We start from the raw sequence: 19,227 nt of genomic DNA, 5'->3' as shown, positions 1-19,227 counted from the left end.
TGTGCTGGAACTAATTCTGCATAAGAAAACTTCAAAATTATACAGGAAAAAAATGCCAATAGATAGAGAGTGAAGGAAACAAAAGCAGTATTGCTGATAAAGAAAAAAAAATCTAAAAATGTCAACTTTAGTAAAAAGTAAAATTACTATTAGCTTTAGCAGAGAGAGGATTTTACAGCAACGACTGAAAATGCTTCAGGCTCATGTTTCCTTTTTTGCCACGTGAAGAGCTATACTCGGAAGACCAAGTTCAAAAGCTCCACTGAGAGCTATTTGGAAGCCTCTAACACCACAGCTTGATTGTAAGAGGCTTTCTTAGTAAACCGGTGGCCCATAAAGAGCATAAAAATCATGAATAGTTGCAGGCCCACAGCAAAGCATAAGCCGACTTCAAGGACCTCGGTGAAAGTCTAAATCAAGGCATTGCAGAGTCAAAGGAGCGAGTGTTTGATAGGAGGAGGAACTGGAGGAAAGCTTGGGAATGTACCATCTGATAGGATTTAATTTTAGGAAGATGCTGTTTCCCTACAGACTAATCAGTTTTGTGGCAGTGGTGCCCGAGTTGTGTAGAAAATCTCTTTTACAATGTCTTTCTCCTCCTTTTTGAAAGAGCAGATAAATAAATACTGATGGAAACTTCTCCCAAGGGTATAAGAGCATGTCCTCCTGGCAAAGAGTCTCTGCTTCCAGAGCTCTTTGCACGGGGAGCTCTTCACTTTCTTCCCAGGCAGCTTGAAGAACCAAAAGAAGAACCTTTCCAGTGAATGGCAACTTCCGAGTTTTCTGACTTGCTGCACAAAACGCTACTGCACAGCTGTCCCTGTTCTTAAGCCCGGTCTCACATGATCTACAGTAGCATACTAGCTTGGAAAAAGAAGATGACAGAGCCCCAAAATTTCCTTTTCCCTCCTTAGGGAAGAGGAAGGAAATTTTGTTTCCCATTGTTCAGTTTGAGAGTCCTATCTTCTACTTACTTTTGTTTCTTTCCAAGAGAAATACAAGCAGAAGTTCCGTTACGAACAAAATCACGCCACAGAAAGGTTGACAAAAAATGAAAAGCTCAGGAAAATCAACTAAATTTCTTACTTTTCAAAAGCAGATATAATTAAGAAGTAGTAGTTATGCTAGAAAATTGAGTGTCTGCACAGTAACAGCATTACTAGAGCTGAAACAATCCTGGAAAAATATATGAAGATAAAAAAGGGTTGAGAGAGAGAAAGGTCTTAAAAGACCAACACAGTGGATAAAAAACAGAGCATGGGTGACGGCGCTCTGATCATTTCCGTAGCCAATCTAAGCAATGTTTTTCATATTTAAATAAATGACACTGAATAAATGCGTCAGAAGTCACTTGAGAAAAGGAGTGTCAGTACAGCCAACTGAGCCAACTAAACTATGTGAAACAGAAACACACATACACTATCTTTTGACAAAGCAAAATAACACTACAAGCAGCAGATTAGCAGAGTATTCCAAAAATCGTGTGGTAAAACGATTTTCTTTAATATTATCAGCTCTAATGAAAAATTTTGATTTTTATTTGAACCATTCTTTTATAAAAACTTAAGTTTGAAATTATGGCAATGATTTCAATTCCTCTTTGGGGAATGTGCAAGAAGTACTCATTTGCTGTTTAGTTTGAAGGAAAATGTCACGGTAACTTGATAAAGCCCACTGACTAAACCAAAGGGAGTTGTACTTAACTGACAAATAAGCAGGTGCACACACAAGAATACCTTTTTTTTTTTTTTTCTCCCAGCTTATTCAACTACAACAGACAAATAACTTGCTTGTTCAAAAAATTTAAAATCTGCTAGGAGAAAAAAAAAAAAAGTGAATTTACTTTTCTCTTCCACTTTAATATAGCCAATATGCTGAAGGATGAGATCTGCTAGTTTAAAAATATTCAAGGCTATTCTAAACTGTGACTTAGTTTTATTAGCTAAATAGCATTTCTCCTTTAACACGCCAGTTGGTTTTAAACAGAGATACTTTTTAAATATTACTTTAAAAACTTGGTACAACGTAAAATACTCAAATAATAAAAATATCCTCAATGATGATTTATACACATTTTACGTATTCCAATTTCTAACAAAGTATAGCTTGACAAAGCTTGTAGTGAAGTTAAGCGATTTAGCAAATAAAAATGTATCATTAGCTTTATTGAAAAATTAGACGTGGAAAAATTAAAAACATGAGTAAATGAACATTAGAGGTTTTAAGTAAAATGTATACACATAATGCATTATCACAACTCAGAACTTGAGCAGCACTGTATAAAAACGACTTATTCTACTACACATCAATGTACTTAGTGTCACTTAGGCAACGGGAGTCGTTGGAAATTAAATAGAAATAGGAATAAAAAGTGCAGAAATAAGAAAAGATTTAAACTAATTGTTTAGAACAAGGTCTCTTGCTTGCTGCTTTAAATCAAAATGATTTAAATCAATTCACCCTCTCCAACAGCAGCAAATTAAAGCACTGTTCAATTATGCAAACTCCGAGAAGGCAGGCAGAGAAGGAACTGACAGGAGACTGGCTGACCACCTGCTTAAGAGACAGAGGTATAACAAGGTTGGATGGCTGGAAGCCAAACACATGGACAAATTCGGGTAAAAATAATGCCTACGGATTACAGTAATCACTGGAACAACTGACCAAATAAACCAGTTGATTCCTCCTCATGTGAAGTCTTCCATGCCACAATCTATCAAATGAGCTAGCTCCAAAAGAGACGTTTGCTCCACGCAGGCGTTAAGTGAAATTCTGCAGGCTGCATCATTTAAATGCAATCAGATAATCACAATGGTCTCTTCTGATCTGCAAATCTATGAATCTGCAATTTGATCCCATGTTTAAAAATTAAAAGAAATGTTTCTTCTCACTTCACTAAGCCCTTTCCCTAACGAATAGAACTTAATTTGACTTTACAGTAAATGCCTTTGATAGTTACTTAAATGCTAACCGAGCACCACCAACTAAAAGCCTCATAAACAATAAGGCACCATCTGAAAGCAGCCTTCAAGTCAACACTGAACCTGACATGCAGCTTCACACTTACACATACGCTTTCCAAATCTTTCTGTTAAGTCATTGTGGACTTACTTAAAAATATATTTTAGATGCTGCTCTATTGAGGCACACAAACCTCCATAGCTTCCGACAGAAGCAAATCTTTCTCTCAGTATTAGCTCTAAGAGTCTATGTTCAGGCCAAAGTGTAGAGTGGAACAGAGAGACCAAAGCAAGGATGGCAGTTTTACAGTGACAAAGTTGCTCCTTCTTGAAATAAGAGCTCAGTTTCATGCTGTAAGTATCCTCCTGAAGACACACAGCACTAGATGATTTTCCAAAGCCAGCGATGATAGGAAGTAGAAGAATAAATCAAATTCAGCAGCTATGACTAAACTGTTCACTCAGTGCCTTCTTTACTCAGGCAGAAATCCTTACAAGGATTTGGAACATACACTAGTGGAATTTGGCTTCTACTTTCAAACCGCATTTTCAATACCAAGTCAAGATGCTTTTACGACACGATTGCTGCGCTTTGCACAATCGTGAATCATCAAACTTTTTCACAGCAGTCACTGTCTAATCATGCAACTTTTACCTAAAAACACCATTGTATCTGAAGACCACTGACTGCTATTACTGGTTTAGATTACACCAAATGAACACCTCAGCATACTGAGCCTCACTTCCTATTCCCTTCTGTAAAAATCACTTTTCCGAATTGTTTTATACAGACTTTGTTGGTTTTGCTGATTTAATTTTAACACTGCATTACTCAAGAAAAGGAGAACACTTGTCCAAAAGGACAAGAAGTTTGATAATTTTTTTTTTGTTAATTAGTCTCTGAGCAATTGGAAGATATCACTCACACTGAGCAGTTAACAGGGGGCAAGCAACAATTTTAAGTAAATAAATAGGATTAATGACCACTGGTTTATTCAGTGGAAGGACTGGAAAAAGAACAAGAGCCTGAGCAATAAAAAAGCTGAAAGAAAAAAAAAGAGAGGCTGGGAAAAAAAAAAAGTAATTGGAATTGCTACACTTTTCACAGAATGACATAAAATAATCGAGAAAATCTGAGTGGCGATAAAAATTAAAGAAGCCTTTTAATTACAAGCCAATGCTCCACTCTGAGCTTTAGTGGAAGGGCTACAGAGAGGAAGAGGTGTCAGAGTAGAAGAGCACCCCCCACCTAAAGGGCAGCCCAGCAGCCCTGCTAAAAAGCAATAGCTAACTGCAACAAGAACCCATGGATGCAAGTGCATCAAACTGAGTGCATCAGGAGTAACCACAACGAGAAACTTTCTTCTTCTTCTTTTAATTCCCCTTTTCTAGGGAAGGAAAAAGAGGTGCCCATGAAACAAGCACGTGCATGGGAAAGATCTGAAAGCACAAATATTTTTCTCTTATGCTGCTGGGCTTCGGGCTATGCCCACAAAACGTACCAGACAAATACATTTCTGGTGTTCATCCAGCCTGACAAATTAAAAAACAAATAACGGGAGTCACAGAGTGAGCCCATGGAACAAGAAAAGTGTTATTCCTTCCCAGTAGTGAATCCTGCAGAGACGGGGGTGGTTTTCTAAGGATTTAAACACACACAGTAGGACCCCTGCCACCTATCTTTAAACGCAGAGTGCATCTCTATGCGTGAGCGGGTCCCCTTGGGCTTCTCACAAACAGATTCCCTATAGAAATAATTTGTATTTGAGACACACACTCTAAAAGTGCCACCTTCTTATCACCAACAGGTGATGACAGCTCCACTCTTACCTTTCCACCCAAGGCCACTAGAGAAGCCTCTCCCTAGCACACGGGAGACCCAGTTCAACTCCCCTGCTTTGCTGGGGACTTAGGGATGACCCTGTGTATGGCCTGCAACTCCTCCACTGCTAGAGCTTAGCAGAGCTGCAGAGATGGGAGTCCAGCACCTTTCCCACAGGAGCTGTTCACCTCGCATGGAACAACTACACAGGCTTTTGACCATAAGGAGTCACTGCGGCGCGGTGATGTGAGACCTACCGCTGAGGTGAGCTTGAGCCGCTCCTCTAGAGACAGCACTGCATTTTATTGAAGCTCTTCCTCAGAACTCGGAAGCCTCCCCCATCTCATGTGTGTGTTCACGATTATTACGTGTAGACTCCAGATCGCCATCGCTTCCTAGCTCGTGTGCTTCTCTGGAATATGAATACATACACATAGATGTATATAAAATTCTTAAATCCAGCAACACATGAAAACTAAAGGACAGCACATCTCCAGCCAGCACAAAATAAACCTGTGTTTCACACCAGTTTGGATGCAAAGAGGAAAATTTGTACTAAATCCTAGAAAGTTCTTCTTCACCTTGTGCTACATTTAAACTTTTTTGCATGTGCCTACTGTAAATCTTATTCCAGTAGGTTTACCTATTGATCATAACCCAAATATTACATACTTAGCAGTTTCTCAATCTTCTCAAAACAGAAAATCCAGAATTAGTGAGATATACTCTTTACTCAAAGACATGTTAGAAAAAAAAAAGTGATTTAGATGAATTCAGATCTGGAAAGTAAAAGTGAAAATGGAAAACTTACTGCTGAAAAATTAACAGCCTCCAAATCTTTCTGCTAAACAGACTGAGTATACATGCTTTCCCTTTAAGAAGGAAATGAAAAACTATTCATTTTACTATTTTTTTCCTTTTAAATAATGCAGGATACTGCTGATACAGAAGCCTCTTGATTAGATGGAATCACTGAAAAAATAAATCATCTTAGAACTCTTACTGATTTACAGGAATCAGAAAGGAAGTTTTTCTTTGCCCTGTCTCTAGGTTTTAAGAAAATTGCTTCATTTCCCACTTATCCAAAATTTCCTTGCAACCAAAATTCTATGGAAAAGGAATTGGAAGAGCTCCAACTACTGTTCAACATTTAGAAATATTTTAAAGTGCCATGAATCACAGCTCTCTACATGGTCTCTTAGAGCACGCCAGCCTAACTAGCTGCAAATTGCTTTATGCCAGCATTGCATGCTCAAAATAAAAACAAATGGATACAAAAGATACGCTTCAGCATCATTCTGATTTTTCATCATTCGTTATCCTGATTTTAAGTCAAATTCTGCTCAGATTTACGGCAGTGCTACTGGATAATACAGCCACAGATCTAGTTTTGCTTAGTTAAGAAGAACTGACAATGAAGAATACAAAATCTAAGTATCTTTACGGCTTAGATAACCAACTGTTATTACCTCTATGAAAACACTGTTCTTAAATTCCCCCTGAAGGAGCTGGTCCCATGGAAAAATAAAGGTAGAACCTTCAGGGCAAATGACAACCAACACAAACATCATAGGTATTTTTTTGATATTCGCATTATAGATTTCTAATACTACCATATTCTACTTATGAAACCTTAACTGTTATCAGCTGAAATTCTCCAGTGTTTGCTGCTATGAAGTTTGGTTTGAACGTTCTTAGTACCAACCCATAAACTACTTCCTACAATTCAGGGAGAAGGTTAAAAAACAAAACAAAAAATATATATACATAATTTTCAAAGGAGAAATTGCACATTTGCCTTTACCGCTTCAGTGACAGACTGTTGCTCTCAGGACAACCCACCTGGCAAGTTCAACCTGTGCGTGCTCAGGCTTCCCAGGCCTGGCACACGCAGCCTTGGACTCTCCTAACGAGCTCAGTCTACTCTGAGCAGCCCCTGAGCACCTCAGCTGCACTGAGCTGCTGGCAGGTCCCCCAGTGCTTCCCACCTTGCAGTCACTGATGAGAAGGCATCAAGAGAAGCGCTGCTGGCCTAGGCAGAGGTGGCTAAGGAAAGGAGACCATCCCTAAGTACCTGTGTGAGAATCGGCTTTAGCATCCACAACATCGTGCTCTTGGCAGCACTGACCACTGAGCAGCGCCACGTGGTAACCAGGGATCGGGCTCGTTGCCTCCCACCTTCCGGAGAGAGTAACCAAGCGGTTGTGTGAGGTGACTCCTGTCAGATCCAAGACCAGCACTCCGGTCTCCAACATGATACTCGTGATACTCCAGCTGATAACCCTGTTTACTGCCACATTATGCGTTTAAGTGTTCTGTGTTTAAACAGCTGGAACACACTCGCCCCAGAGCCAGGAACAAAGCTGGGGACTTCGGCGCCCCATCATTACTCTGCCATGCAGCGAATGCACGCAGTGCCAGCCCTCAGCAAAGAGCCCCTTCCTGCTCCACAGGCTGGGTCACACAAAGGACAAAGCTGCTGCTGCTAACCCCGCATTCCTTCAACTCGAGTGCTGCTGCTCCGCGCTGCAACTCCCAGCCCGCCAACCCCGGCACCTCCAGCGACCCGGGTGAGGATAAACACCACTGCGCATGCCAAAATTCCTGCTTCTCCAGCACTCACCCCAAAAACAGGCAGACAAACAAACAAACTAGGGGACAAAAAATACAGCAGTCTCAGAAAAGTTTATTCTGTTTCACAATGTGTGTATTTTAATGGCCTTTAATTATGTGATCTCGCTTGACCATATGCAAGCAATTTTAGTTCTGATATATCTTACCCGTTACATCCTAAACTTAATGATTTCATGGACATAAAGCAACAAAAGAGGAATAATCAGCAAGACAGCGGCTGGACAAATGCTAGCTCCCCTTGTGTGTGCAGCTGAAGAGGGTCCTGCAACAAAGGAGCTGATATACACAGATGTGGAAAGAAATCAGTGTGAGGCTTAAAGCTGGAGGTAAGGGAGCTCCCTCAAACTGTGGAGGAGGCAGCACCAGAGGATCCAAGACTGGGCTAATTCAGTACAGACAGCACAACACGAGGGTGGATAGAGCTGGGGGCCTGAGGTTGGCTCCACCAAGTCACCCCTGCCTGTAATGCTGCAGGGAAGAGGCAGCAGAGAAACAGGATCCCTTTCCTTCAGGAAAAGCACCCAGAATTACGCACTGGCCTGTGCTAATTTCAGCCCCTGAGTGCACTTCCCATGAAGTCACAGGTTCACTCCCGAGACAAGTTTTACCATATACTTCAGTTACCATATACTACAGTTGAGTAGCACGGGATGGCTTGTACCACCATCCCTTCCCAAAAATGCAGGATATGAATAAAAAAAAGAACCAGTTGTAAGACCAAAACACAGCCATGATTAAAGGCCTTTTTCTTCAGTTCAAATCATATTATCTGGCAATAGACATGAATGTAAAAGAATATTTTTATATTATGCTTTGATTTTGACTGGACTAGAGTCCAGATCATGCTTTCTGATAACTATCAAGAGACTACACATTCTTCTATGCACTCAGTGCCTTATGGAGGCATCCTGACTTCTTGCCAAAGCTCCCCTGATTTTTCCTCTCCTTCTTTCTCCCGTAAGGTACACATTTCCAACTTTTCTGCTACCAAACACTAAATAAACAAACATAACTTAAGAGCAGAGCATAGATGTATTGCTTATGAACAAATATGAAGGCATAAATGAAGAATAAATCTCAAACTACCAAACATACCAAACTTCAATAAAGTATGAGAAAGTTCACAAACTTTAGGACACCAGATCTTGGCAGACCTTTTACACAGAAACAAGCTTCCCAATGCAAATGCAGCAGGACTAACACTATTTCATAATAAACTTAAGAAAAAAAACAAGACTGCAGTTATCCTTGTATTAGTCCAATTTTACTCCCTTTCGCAATGGTGATACACGTATTAGGTCCGGACAACACTCCAGCCAAGTTGCCCGTGTAGCGTTATGCCTAGATATAAACTAACAAAATATTTTGACAGTATGAGTCCTCAAGTGTAACTTCTGCTCCTTGTTTATTTGCACATCTAATATTGATTTCAAAAGAAATCACTTAGTTGTAACAAGGACTGTCTAAAGTTCATCTGTTGAACGCAGCAGTCGCACAGGGTAAGGTTACATGAAGCTTTGACTGATTGAACAACACTGTTAAAAGTGCCTTTAGTATACTAGCATAAAGTATATATTTAATTTTTGATGGAAAAAAAAAAGGAATTTCTTTTTTAGTGCATAGGAAGCACAGGCGAATCCTGCTTTCACATTTGTGCTTCCAAGGCTCCGAATCCGCCTTACAGACACAGCATAGCACAGTCTGCACAACAGTAAAGCCACTGACTACCTGACACTGCCTTTTCTACAGCTCGCTTGGAGACGTCATGCCTCTTTAGGGGTTTGCTTCTCAGCTCCGGAAAGCGAGCATGCTTGTGTTCACAGCTCCTCCTCTTGCAAAAACACACAGCTGCAGCTGTAGTAAACAACCGCTAGTCAAGAGCTGAGAAGGTCAAAGTCTTGGTGCTGCATGCATTTCAGCTTTTCTCAACATGAGATTCTCACTTTGAAAAATAATCTTCCTGTTTCATTTTGTGCTTCTGTCAGACAAAGGCAAATATCACAGTCATCCTCCAAAAAAAAATTTTTTAAAAAATCAAGAAACCATATTCCAAAAGGCCACAGGCAAAACAATAACGTACATATTTATATTCCCTTGCTTTATTAATGTACACAGAGCTTATTCACAGTCTCACATTTTACGTGATTTGATAAATATAACGATTTACTCAAGATCAATCTTGTATCGAAAAGACTTGCCACACAGCGCAAATGACATTTTTTCTTTTAAGAAGCAGGCAAGGAGGTTGCCCACACTGCAAAGCAGCCTATGAGGCTCACAGAGGTATCCACCAGCCTGAAGAGTACAACACAACAACACAATCACAACTTTGGGTACTTTGGCCCAAAAAGACATTGCTTAGCCAACGATTAGGGAAGGCAGGCACCTTCTCTTCATAACTACTCCGTGTGAACCAATGTCCAGCCAAACTCTAGCCAACAGGTTGCCCTCCTAGTGCTACACAGGCACCTTCTCTTCATAACTACTCCGTGTGAACCAATGTCCAGCCAAACTCTAGCCAACAGGTTCCCCTTCTAGTGCTACAACGCGTCTGAATCGCTCTGAGCTTCTGCAACACCGCAGAGCAACAAGGGATCCCTGGGCAGAAGCGTGGCGCGTTGTGCTCACAAACGCTGCATTCCTCCTCCATCGTGGAGCACACAAGCATCCCGCAGCACACGCGCGTGGGAACGGAAGAGGCAGCAGCAGCACCATCACCACCACGAGGGTTTGCAGCCTGAGCCCTCGGCGAACCCCACGCCACCACCTCATGGGAGAAGGACTTAACCTGCAATACGCAGACTACTTCTGAAGCAAAACTCAGCCGGCACATATTCTGACCAGAGCAATGGCAACAGAAATACTTGGCAGAGGATGTCCTGAAATCCTGAAATTTCTTGCTAAAAGTTGCTATACCCATGCTTCTGCTCTCTACTGGGCTCTTAGGGTCCTTTCCAGCAAAGGATTTTCCACAGCAGAGTGGGCAGGCCTGAAAATGCCACCACTAAGTATTGCTGGGGGAGGAGGGGGATAAGCGCAGAGCGGTAGGGCGCTCAGCTTCCATCCCCCACTCCGCATACGCTTCACAGCGCCTCAGTACCAGAAGTACAGACTGAGCGGCATCTCCCAAAAGCGAAATTCCCTTCCAGCCCCCCCGCCCCAGTGCTCCATGACCCAACTCCTATTTCTTACTCGGAGCTTACTTCCCCCACACCCCAACAGCAAAATACCGGGAAAAGAAAGAGAAAATATGAATTTTCACAGTCCTCTTTAAATTTTATTCACTGCTCCATTAACTGAGGAAAAAAAAAAAAAGTCCAACCCACCTTGTAAAGCTGCCAGTGTCCTAGGGAAAGGTCTCTGCCCAAGCTCGGTGCTGTCCCCGGCTGCCCACCCTAGGGGCTGCAGGCGCGGGGGAAGGCGCCGAGGTGCCGGCGGGAGCCGCGGAGAGCCCCGCGCTGCGCGGTGACGTCATCCTGCACCCGCGAGCAGCCCCGCGGCCAGCGCCGCCGCCACGGCCGCGGGCACCGGGCCCGCAGCTGCACCGTGTGTACACACCTATGGATTGTAAACAGGCTCTGTCTATGTGGCTTTACATCACTAACGAAGCGCTCCTACTGCCCATCTCCAGCCTATTCACTAATTCCACGCTGGAGACCACTTTGCTGTTCCTGCTACATTTCGGAGTTGCAGACCAACCAGGAACCAGAAAATGGAGCCCATATGCTAGGGCTATATAAAGCAGCCTTGCAAACTTGCCATGAACGTGTACCTGCCACGGCAAGACAAAAAGGAAAAGGAAAAGGAGAAAAAAAAAAAAGGGAAAGAAGAAATCCATTTATTTTATGATAGATAATGAAGAAAAAAAAAAGGTTTACTTACTTATTCAGGGAAAAAAAAAACTGCCAGAGGCTAGTAGAATTTTACAAGCATGCTATAAATCATGATGCAAGTGAACTTAACTGTTTTTTTCAGTACCTGATGTAAAACTGCTCATGTCTGCTCTGTTTTCAGATACATTTTTTTTTAAACAAACCTATTTTTGTGTGCCATCAAGAGCAAATACCATGCAAAGCCCTGGAAAGGCTGCTTTCTGAGGCAGAGTGAAACATTCCTGTAAATGACAGCTTAAAAAAAAAAAAAAAAAAAAAAAAAAAAAAACAGCAGGAATACACCCAGTGTTTAAAAGTGACCACTCCTTTCCGCATCCCGACGTCCTGCACCACCCTGTCTGTCCCCAACGCGGATTTCATCCCGCTAAATTTCATTTGCTTGGCTCGACAACTCTGTCCCCCGGTGGGAGGAGGGAACCGGCTGGGCTTAGGTGGATTCACAGGGTGACGTGGGCTTGACTGGCACCCGTCCCCCGGCGCGGCTCTGCGCACATGCTCTTAATGTAAATATGAGTGTTTGTTTCCCTGGCACCGCAAGCTGACAGCGCGGCATGTGCTTCGTTTTTATGAGGAGAAGAGCCGGCGACGCCGCCACTCGCGGCTCTCCTCGCCGGCAGCCGCGCAGAAGCCGCCACAGCAGGGGGGGACAGCATCACCTAGGCGCGCTCGGCCAAGACCGCCCGCTCCTCGGCGCCTGCACCACGAACGCAGCCTTCAGGAGCCGCTTCAAAGTTAGCGTCACCATCCCCGCACGCAGCGCGGCGAGGGGACACGGCGGCCGGGAGGCAGCACAAAGGATTCGCTGCTTCCAAACCCCCGCTTTAAACGTGCTGTCAACCAGTTGGGGCATTCTTCTTATTATTATTACTGTTATTATTACTATTATTATTCTTCCTTTCGCCCTCGGTCTAGAAGTTCAAACAAAGTTACGGCAGCGGTTCTGCAACAGACAAAACGCGCGCGGGCTCTGCGGGGCTTCGGCCCAACGGCCGGATCCCAACGGCCGCGCTCCCCAACGGCCGGACCCCAACGGCCGCGCTCGCCGCAAACTTCCCCCTCCCGCCGCTCCTCCCCGGTCCACCTTAAGAGCCGTCTCCGCGCTCCTCCCCGCCGCCCCCGGCCCCGCGGCGAGTGACAGCCCGCACAGCCGGGAGACGGCCCGGCGGGAGCACCGGCACTGCCGCCGCCGCCTTAACCCCTCGCTCGCCGGCGGCCACGCACCGCGAGCCCCGCCGGGACGCGCGTGTGCCCGCGCGGGCGCCGGGCGGCCCCGCTCCAGGGACGCCAGCATGCATTATTTGGCGCGGGATTGTTTTCCTTTTTTTCTTTTTGTTTATTTAACAGCCTTCTCACTGGTAATCCAATAACCTTGCATTCAGGCTCGCTTTGCCAAAGCATTCCGCACCACCCCCCCCGCCTCCTGCCCACCAGCTTTTAAAAGATCAGCCTTCCAACATTTTTTTAATGATTTAACTTTAGTATGCGATTTGTTTTTTTTTTTTCCTTAGAAGAAAGCTGACTGGGACAGCCAAAAAAAAAAAAGTATGTTTATTCTGATAAGAAACAGAATAGGCACAGACCTGAGCAGAAGCTGCAGAGCAGGAGAAATTGTTTTCTTTCCCTGACACAGGGTCCCCTCTCTCTCTCTCTCTGCCCGCGCTCACAGGGCAGTGTCACACACACCCGCGCACACCCGCGCGCAGCCGCCCCGGCAGCGCTCGCCGCGGCTCCCACGGAATGAATGGGGGCAACCCCGGCAACTGTGGCGCTCGCCCGCCCGCCCGCCGACTTACCCGCGTCACATGATGCGCTACAGGCAGGGTGGGCCGGGGGTGGAGGCTGCGCCGCCCGCCCGTCCATCCGCCCGCCCCCCGCCCCGGCACCGCGCAGCGCCCGCGGGGGCAGCGCCCGCCGCCCCGCGGCTCCTCGGCCGCGCAGACAAAGGGCCCCCCGGGCAGGCGAGCGCCGTCGCCCTCCTTCCCCTCGCTTCTCCGCTGGGCACCGCCGCCGCCTCCCCGCCCGGCCCCGGTGCACCGCCCAGACCCGCCCCGCGAGGTGGGCACGGGAACGCCCGGCCGCGCCGCCGCCTCCCCCGCGCGGCCGCGGGGGGCAGGGCCGCGGCGAGGGCAGCGCCCGCGGCGGCGGCTCGGGAGGCGCCCGGCGCGGAGGGAGGGGAGGGGAGGGCGGAGGCGGCGGCGGCCGCGGCCGCGCTGCCTCCCCCGGTACCGGGGCGGGGGCGCCGGGAGGCGCCGCGGGGCGCGGAGGGGGCAGGGAGCGCCCCTCCCCCTCCTGCTTGCCGCGCGCCGGGCAACGGCTCCAACGGTCGCAACGGTCACAACGGTCACCTGGCCGCCGCCGGGGCTGGGCTGGGCTCTGCAAGCCGCTCGCTAACCCTCCCCCCGCCATCTCTCTCTCTCCCTTTTTTTTTTTTTTTTTTTTTTTTTTTTTTTTTCTTCTGCTTCCCCTCTTCCACCTCCCCTTCAAATCGGACTCTCGCCTCCGCCAGCTGTTTTGAGAACTTACTCCGCGGGATGGTTTTTCACACGGAAAGGCTGCAGAAAACTGTGTTTTTTTTTTTTTTTTTCTTAAGGTACAAGTAATAATGTGCAGTGAAAGCGGTTGTGGAGCTTATGATGACGTTCAAGACAAAAGCTCATTAATTTCGTGGGTTTTTGAAAGGAGTTGCTTTAAAAAAAATGGGCAAGCAAAAATAGAAATTTGGAGGCTTGACTTGGAGAAGTGAGAGCTCCAAATCTCTCTTCAAAAGCTTTCTCCTGTTCACACCACGAGTGGTGCTTTGGCCCAAATATGACCAGCAACATTGTCAAAGCAGGCTTAACTGTTTCTTTGGGGTTTCCCTTGTGTTGGTGAGTCTTTTCTTAATATGAAGCTGATAGAGCCCTTTTCTGCTACCTTTCCTTAGGATCCCCAGTGTATGGAGTAAATATGGTTGGGCCAGTGTGAGCTTTGGCCGTTGCTGCTGAGGTAGTTTCTTGGCAGTGTTCAGGAGAGGTGCAGCTTATGGGGGGCTAACAGGGCGCTTGAGTATTTAGGGTTCTCTGCCTAGCCCTGGCCTTCTCCAGGATCACAGCGTGTAGCAAATGAGTTCTTTGTCCACCCTTTGTGCTCTGCAAACCCAAATTCAGCTCAAAAGCAATCCTCAAAAACAAGGATTTGGTGAATAAAGTGGTTTGCTGTGAGAAGGTTGGCTCACCATGCAAGATTTTTTTGTGTGTGTAAGGCCGTGCGGTGTGCATGTTTACACAGAAAACCAGGCATCAGGTACGTAATTCCTGCCAAAATGCTATTACTTTCAGTAAACACAAAATAGTGTTTGCCGGTCTGCACCATATTAGGAAGCCAGAAGAACTAGAAGCAATTTCTGCTCCTTAGGGCATGCCATGCCAGCAGCCTAAAATGCTTCCCAGTACCTTTTCATGGGTTCTTCCTTGGCTGTTCCAGGAATGAACCACCACCACCGTCGACATGAATGATAGAGTTAACGCAAGTCACTTGTCCCTGTGTCCAACCTCCACTTCTACAAGGTTAAAAAAGGGAGAATGGCAAGTAAGATATGATAAATGTATAACATATAAAAATATATATATATAATATGTATGTATGAGTCTGCTTAGCAGTGTATATAAATATATGTCAGTTAGCTATGGAAGATATTAGGCCTGGTTTGTTGTTATTTCATCACCAGTGTAATAATTTTCTATGGAAAAAAAGTGAGCACAGAATTTCAATATAATCCAGTGGCCCGGATGACCTGTTTCCTTATATTATTATTTTACACACAGAATGAGTTCGGAAAGCTCACCAGAAATTACATGTGTCATTCATTAGATTTCAGAACATTTTACCCAAGTCAAAAGTTAAGATTGTAACACAATGTTTTAAAAGATAAAATATGCAGTCCCATATGTAGTGGGTTACCATAGGAGTCCACGGGAAACATTCCCTGCATAGATCTTCAGCTTATATCCAGATTTATCAATAAGAACCATATGTATTCAAAGTCATTCCTCTTAACCACTTGGAAGAGAGAACAGTGATTTCCCAGCGCTGAGCGTTCTACAGAGAAAACCTGTTTTCTACCTAGTGAGGTTAAAGGATTAATGAATACTTGGCACATGAAAAATGAATAGTGATAGCAGGAAGAAGATTGCATGTAGACCGTGCGATAAGGTGCATAACAGGGCAACATCATGTTACACGCTTTGCCGTGCCCTGGGAGGCAGGCGAAGCTCATTTCCGTTGGGTTTCAGATAAAATATTTAAAAAACATCAATATTTATTTTGTCACGCTCAGGAATATTTTGTTCACTTACGTAATATATCTAAGGAAATCATCTAGAAGAGGAGTTGTCTGAGCTGACATTTGGTGATAAAACTTGTTCTCTGTGAGCTTCATTATGTGCTACGTTGGCTGTTTGCATGGTCTATTGCCTGCTTCTAAGAACTATTACCCATATGCATGAATTTGCAGGGCAGTATCTGGAGCAAAAATATGTAGCTACATTCACCGGAGAAACGTATTACATGATTATATATCAATAGATTGATATAGAAGTAAGGATATTACACATTAGTATTTGATATATATCATAGATTTATAGAGAGTTGTAGTTCTCAATCACACACTTTTATGGAAAATCTGTCCTACTAAATCACAGTCTTGGCTCACTCCATGTACCTGACCGCTCTGTTTCCATTCTTCTGTAGCTTAACAAAGCCGAGTGCACGTCATCTCCTTGTGAATGCTCAAGCCGCAGTTTTTAGCACAGAAATACTTTGAAAACATTTAATATTTCTACAAATTGCTCATTTCTCTTTTTGCTTCATTTTTCTCTTGAGAGAAAGAATCTCAAATTTGCTATCAATCAATGAGATTTTTAGCATGCCATTTTTTTTTGAAACGCCCTAAATTCTGGTGCAGCAAATGTATTTTTTTGAAACAATGTTCTTCCATATACATTTCTAAAAAATAAATCATTTTGTAAGCCAGAAGAACAAGTCATCCATAGGAACATTTTTTTTTTTTTTCCTCCGAATCTTGACAGTTTTGTTTCTCTTGTGTATTCTGGGCATTTTCTGTAATCCTTCTCCAGCTCTGCTGGATCATCTACAAACCAACATTACCAGCTCACTTCTGTGCAGTCTTCCCAGTAGAATTTTAGTTGGTTATTTTCAGTGATCTGCATGTAACCGTTCTTCTATTGAGGGAGTTTCCTGAAAGTTATCAATAAAGAGCGCTAATCAAATGTCTCCGTAGTGTCCCTCGGCCTCTCACTTTTTCCTCGTTCTGCTCTCCACTGATACAAAAGTTGGCCACTCTTCCCCAGTACCATTTTCCTACATCTGATCTTGCATCCTAATTGAGCACTCATATAAATAATACAATGAAAAGTGATTTAACAACGTCTTTCTTTCAAGTTTCACATGTGCTATGTCTTTTTTTTTCTTTTTTTTAATAACGCAACAATCAGTTTTCAAAATGGGCAATGGCATCACCAGCAGAGAGCACACTGGAACCTCAGAACAAAAGAAAACTGAAAATCAATAGCATGTTTTAACAATATAAGCCTCAAGGAAATAAAGATACATCTGAAAGACATCAGTAATCTGTGGAACATTGAGAGATTTTGCCATTTCAATTAACACCAGTCATGAAAAAAAAAAATTCTTAAATTATGTTTTGTTTTCTAACTCAAAAATCAAATTAAAAAAAAAAATTCTCAAACCAGAAATGAAATGCATTTTTTGGGGGGGATGCATGGTTAGACAAAAGCTTTAACAAATTACCTGATATATTTTAGAAGACAGATTGTGTTCATTTGCTGAACTTAGGGAAACCTTTGGGTTGACAGATAATCAATTCAAATACCTGCAGTTGAGGGATTGTGTTACTAATTTCTTTCACAAGCTTTCCCCTTCGAATAAAGGCACATTAAGCGAGTGGGGTTTTTTTTGCCAAGGAATTGTTGGTGTCAGCAGATACGGCCTTTTGGAGTTGGTTGCTGTCTTGCAATCCAGCCTGTGATCATCTGCCAAGTGCTTCCCTCTCGTGCAGCCAACCTGTCGTTAAGCCTAACATAAAAACATGGGCCTTGGTCTTGCGTTGCCGACCGGCTTGGGCAAGGCCCTCGGCTTCTGTGGCTTTGAACCTGCCCGTAAATCGCCTATACCTATACGTGTGTAGCAAGGTGGCATCAAGTTCCAGTGCTGGCCGCTAATCAAAATGGGCAACCAAAAGCTCAGCAATAGGACCAACAGCTAACGCTACTGTATTTCCCATGCCTTGCTCATGTGCCCACAGTAGTATTCAGTTCAGTAGTTCAGTTGCACTGCATAAAAAAGGAAAATCATAATCTGATAGAGTAGGTGTATGTTTTTCTCCAGGGATAGAGACCAAAATATTCGCTCTTCCAGATTTAGATTAGCAATGTTGCCAAGATACATATTCTAGGAAACTGAGACTGCGTGGTATTAATGCTATTAATGGTAAACTAGCTGGATCTCTAAAAGTTCTGTTTCTTTTTTTTTCTTTTCTATAACCTTTGATCGAAATCCTGCTTTTTTTTTTTTTTCAACTTGCCTTCTTTTAGCAAGACCCTTCAAAGGGTCGTGATGCCGTTTATGGGGCTACGTCTAGAAGGACAGGAGGCAAGGTTCCCTAAATTGTACAATCCTGCATCAGCAAAAGTTAACAGTAAGTGGGTGGCCATTGAGAAATATAATGTGGAGAAAAAAAAAGGGCAGATTTTGTGGGTCTTTTTGCGTTTCTCCAAAGTTTGGTCAGTCTTTTTGTAGAAAAAAAAAAAAAAAAAGGAAAAGCACCTCATGGCTCAAGACAACATGTCAATTCAAAGACCAGAAACGGTCTTTGGTTTCCTCTGTATTTTCTCTTAAAAAGTCTATATTTTGTAGCTGAATCTATGGACCTAGAGATCACTCAGAGAAAACTTCTCCATGTTCCGTACCCCATGTTGCTCACAGTGCTGTTTGGTTGTTTAGGATACTAAGAATTTGGGAATCTCCTGAGGAGTAAGATGTAGTATTTTGTATCAACATTTAGTATACTACCTCTCTTGGTCCATTGTGATGGGCCAATGTTCTCAGATTTTCCTCATATAACCCTGGGGAGTGCTGTGTTCTCCACAACTTCTGGTTATTTTGCAGTCCACAACGTCTCTGCATAATCAGCCACGTCTAATTTGTTCCCAATGTGCCGGTTCCAGGCGCTCTCCAGGAAGTTCTGCATGCAAAGGATGGGAGGAGCAGACTCAAAGTTGGAAGAAATGTTGCAGAAATACTTGCATTTTTTGCATGTAGCTGAGAACTCAAGTTCTGCACACAAGTTAGCAATAGCTTACATTCAGCTGAGCACCTATGGCTCACACGTATTTAGCCAAAAACATCTGGAATGTCATCTTTGCTGATTTATTAAAACCTAATATTTTATTGACAAACACGAGGTATAGAAAACATCATTCTCAAGAAGCTCCTTTTTTTTCCCAGTTCTTTTTGATTCAGCGGAGTACTTTGTTCTCTGTGGAAGTATTAAACAAACTACAGCAGAACAAATCTCCAACCAAATAAGCACTCAGATGCCATTTTGTTACTCGGACAGCATTCCTCCTTCTCCATCTTCCATTCTCTCTTACAGATGCTTTCTTGCACTGCTGAGAAGATATTCATGCTGATAACTTCTGGGCTGATTCCAACCCACACCACTTTTCTGGTTCCCAAAACTCTCGTATTCTGAAGATATTTACCCAGGCCCAGGAATGGAAAGGGTCAGAGTGGTTCTGAGACACACTGAGAATGTTTCTTTTCAGCATTGCTGATTTCATTAGTCTGGTTGGAAATGCCTGGCTTTGCACCAGGGCATACTGGACATATCCATGGTTGT

The 19,227-nt window shown here is 43.8% G+C and overlaps 1 protein-coding gene across 2 annotated transcripts in view; it reads right to left on the bottom strand.

Moving 5' to 3' along the window:
* Positions 1-13,148, bottom strand: part of KLF12 (KLF transcription factor 12) — a 222,765-nt gene extending 209,617 nt beyond the window's left edge. Inside the window, exon 1 of one of the 2 annotated variants that reach the window (XM_088540293.1) lies at positions 13,103-13,148. The gene's annotated coding sequence lies outside the window, so the exon portion shown is untranslated. Of the gene's footprint in view, positions 1-10,742; positions 10,763-13,102 lie in introns of those variants that run through there. The other variant, XM_088540294.1, reaches the window with a different exon arrangement.
* Positions 13,149-19,227: the final 6,079 nt, after the last annotated feature.

Source organism: Tinamus guttatus, unplaced genomic scaffold (assembly GCF_059628265.1).
Source record: "Tinamus guttatus ecotype Peru unplaced genomic scaffold, ASM5962826v1 Tinamus_guttatus_pri_ptg000058l, whole genome shotgun sequence".
NCBI classification, from domain to species: Eukaryota; Metazoa; Chordata; class Aves; order Tinamiformes; family Tinamidae; genus Tinamus; species Tinamus guttatus.
Note: the sequence above shows the minus strand (reverse complement) of the source record. Positions and strands in the feature narration are given on the sequence as shown.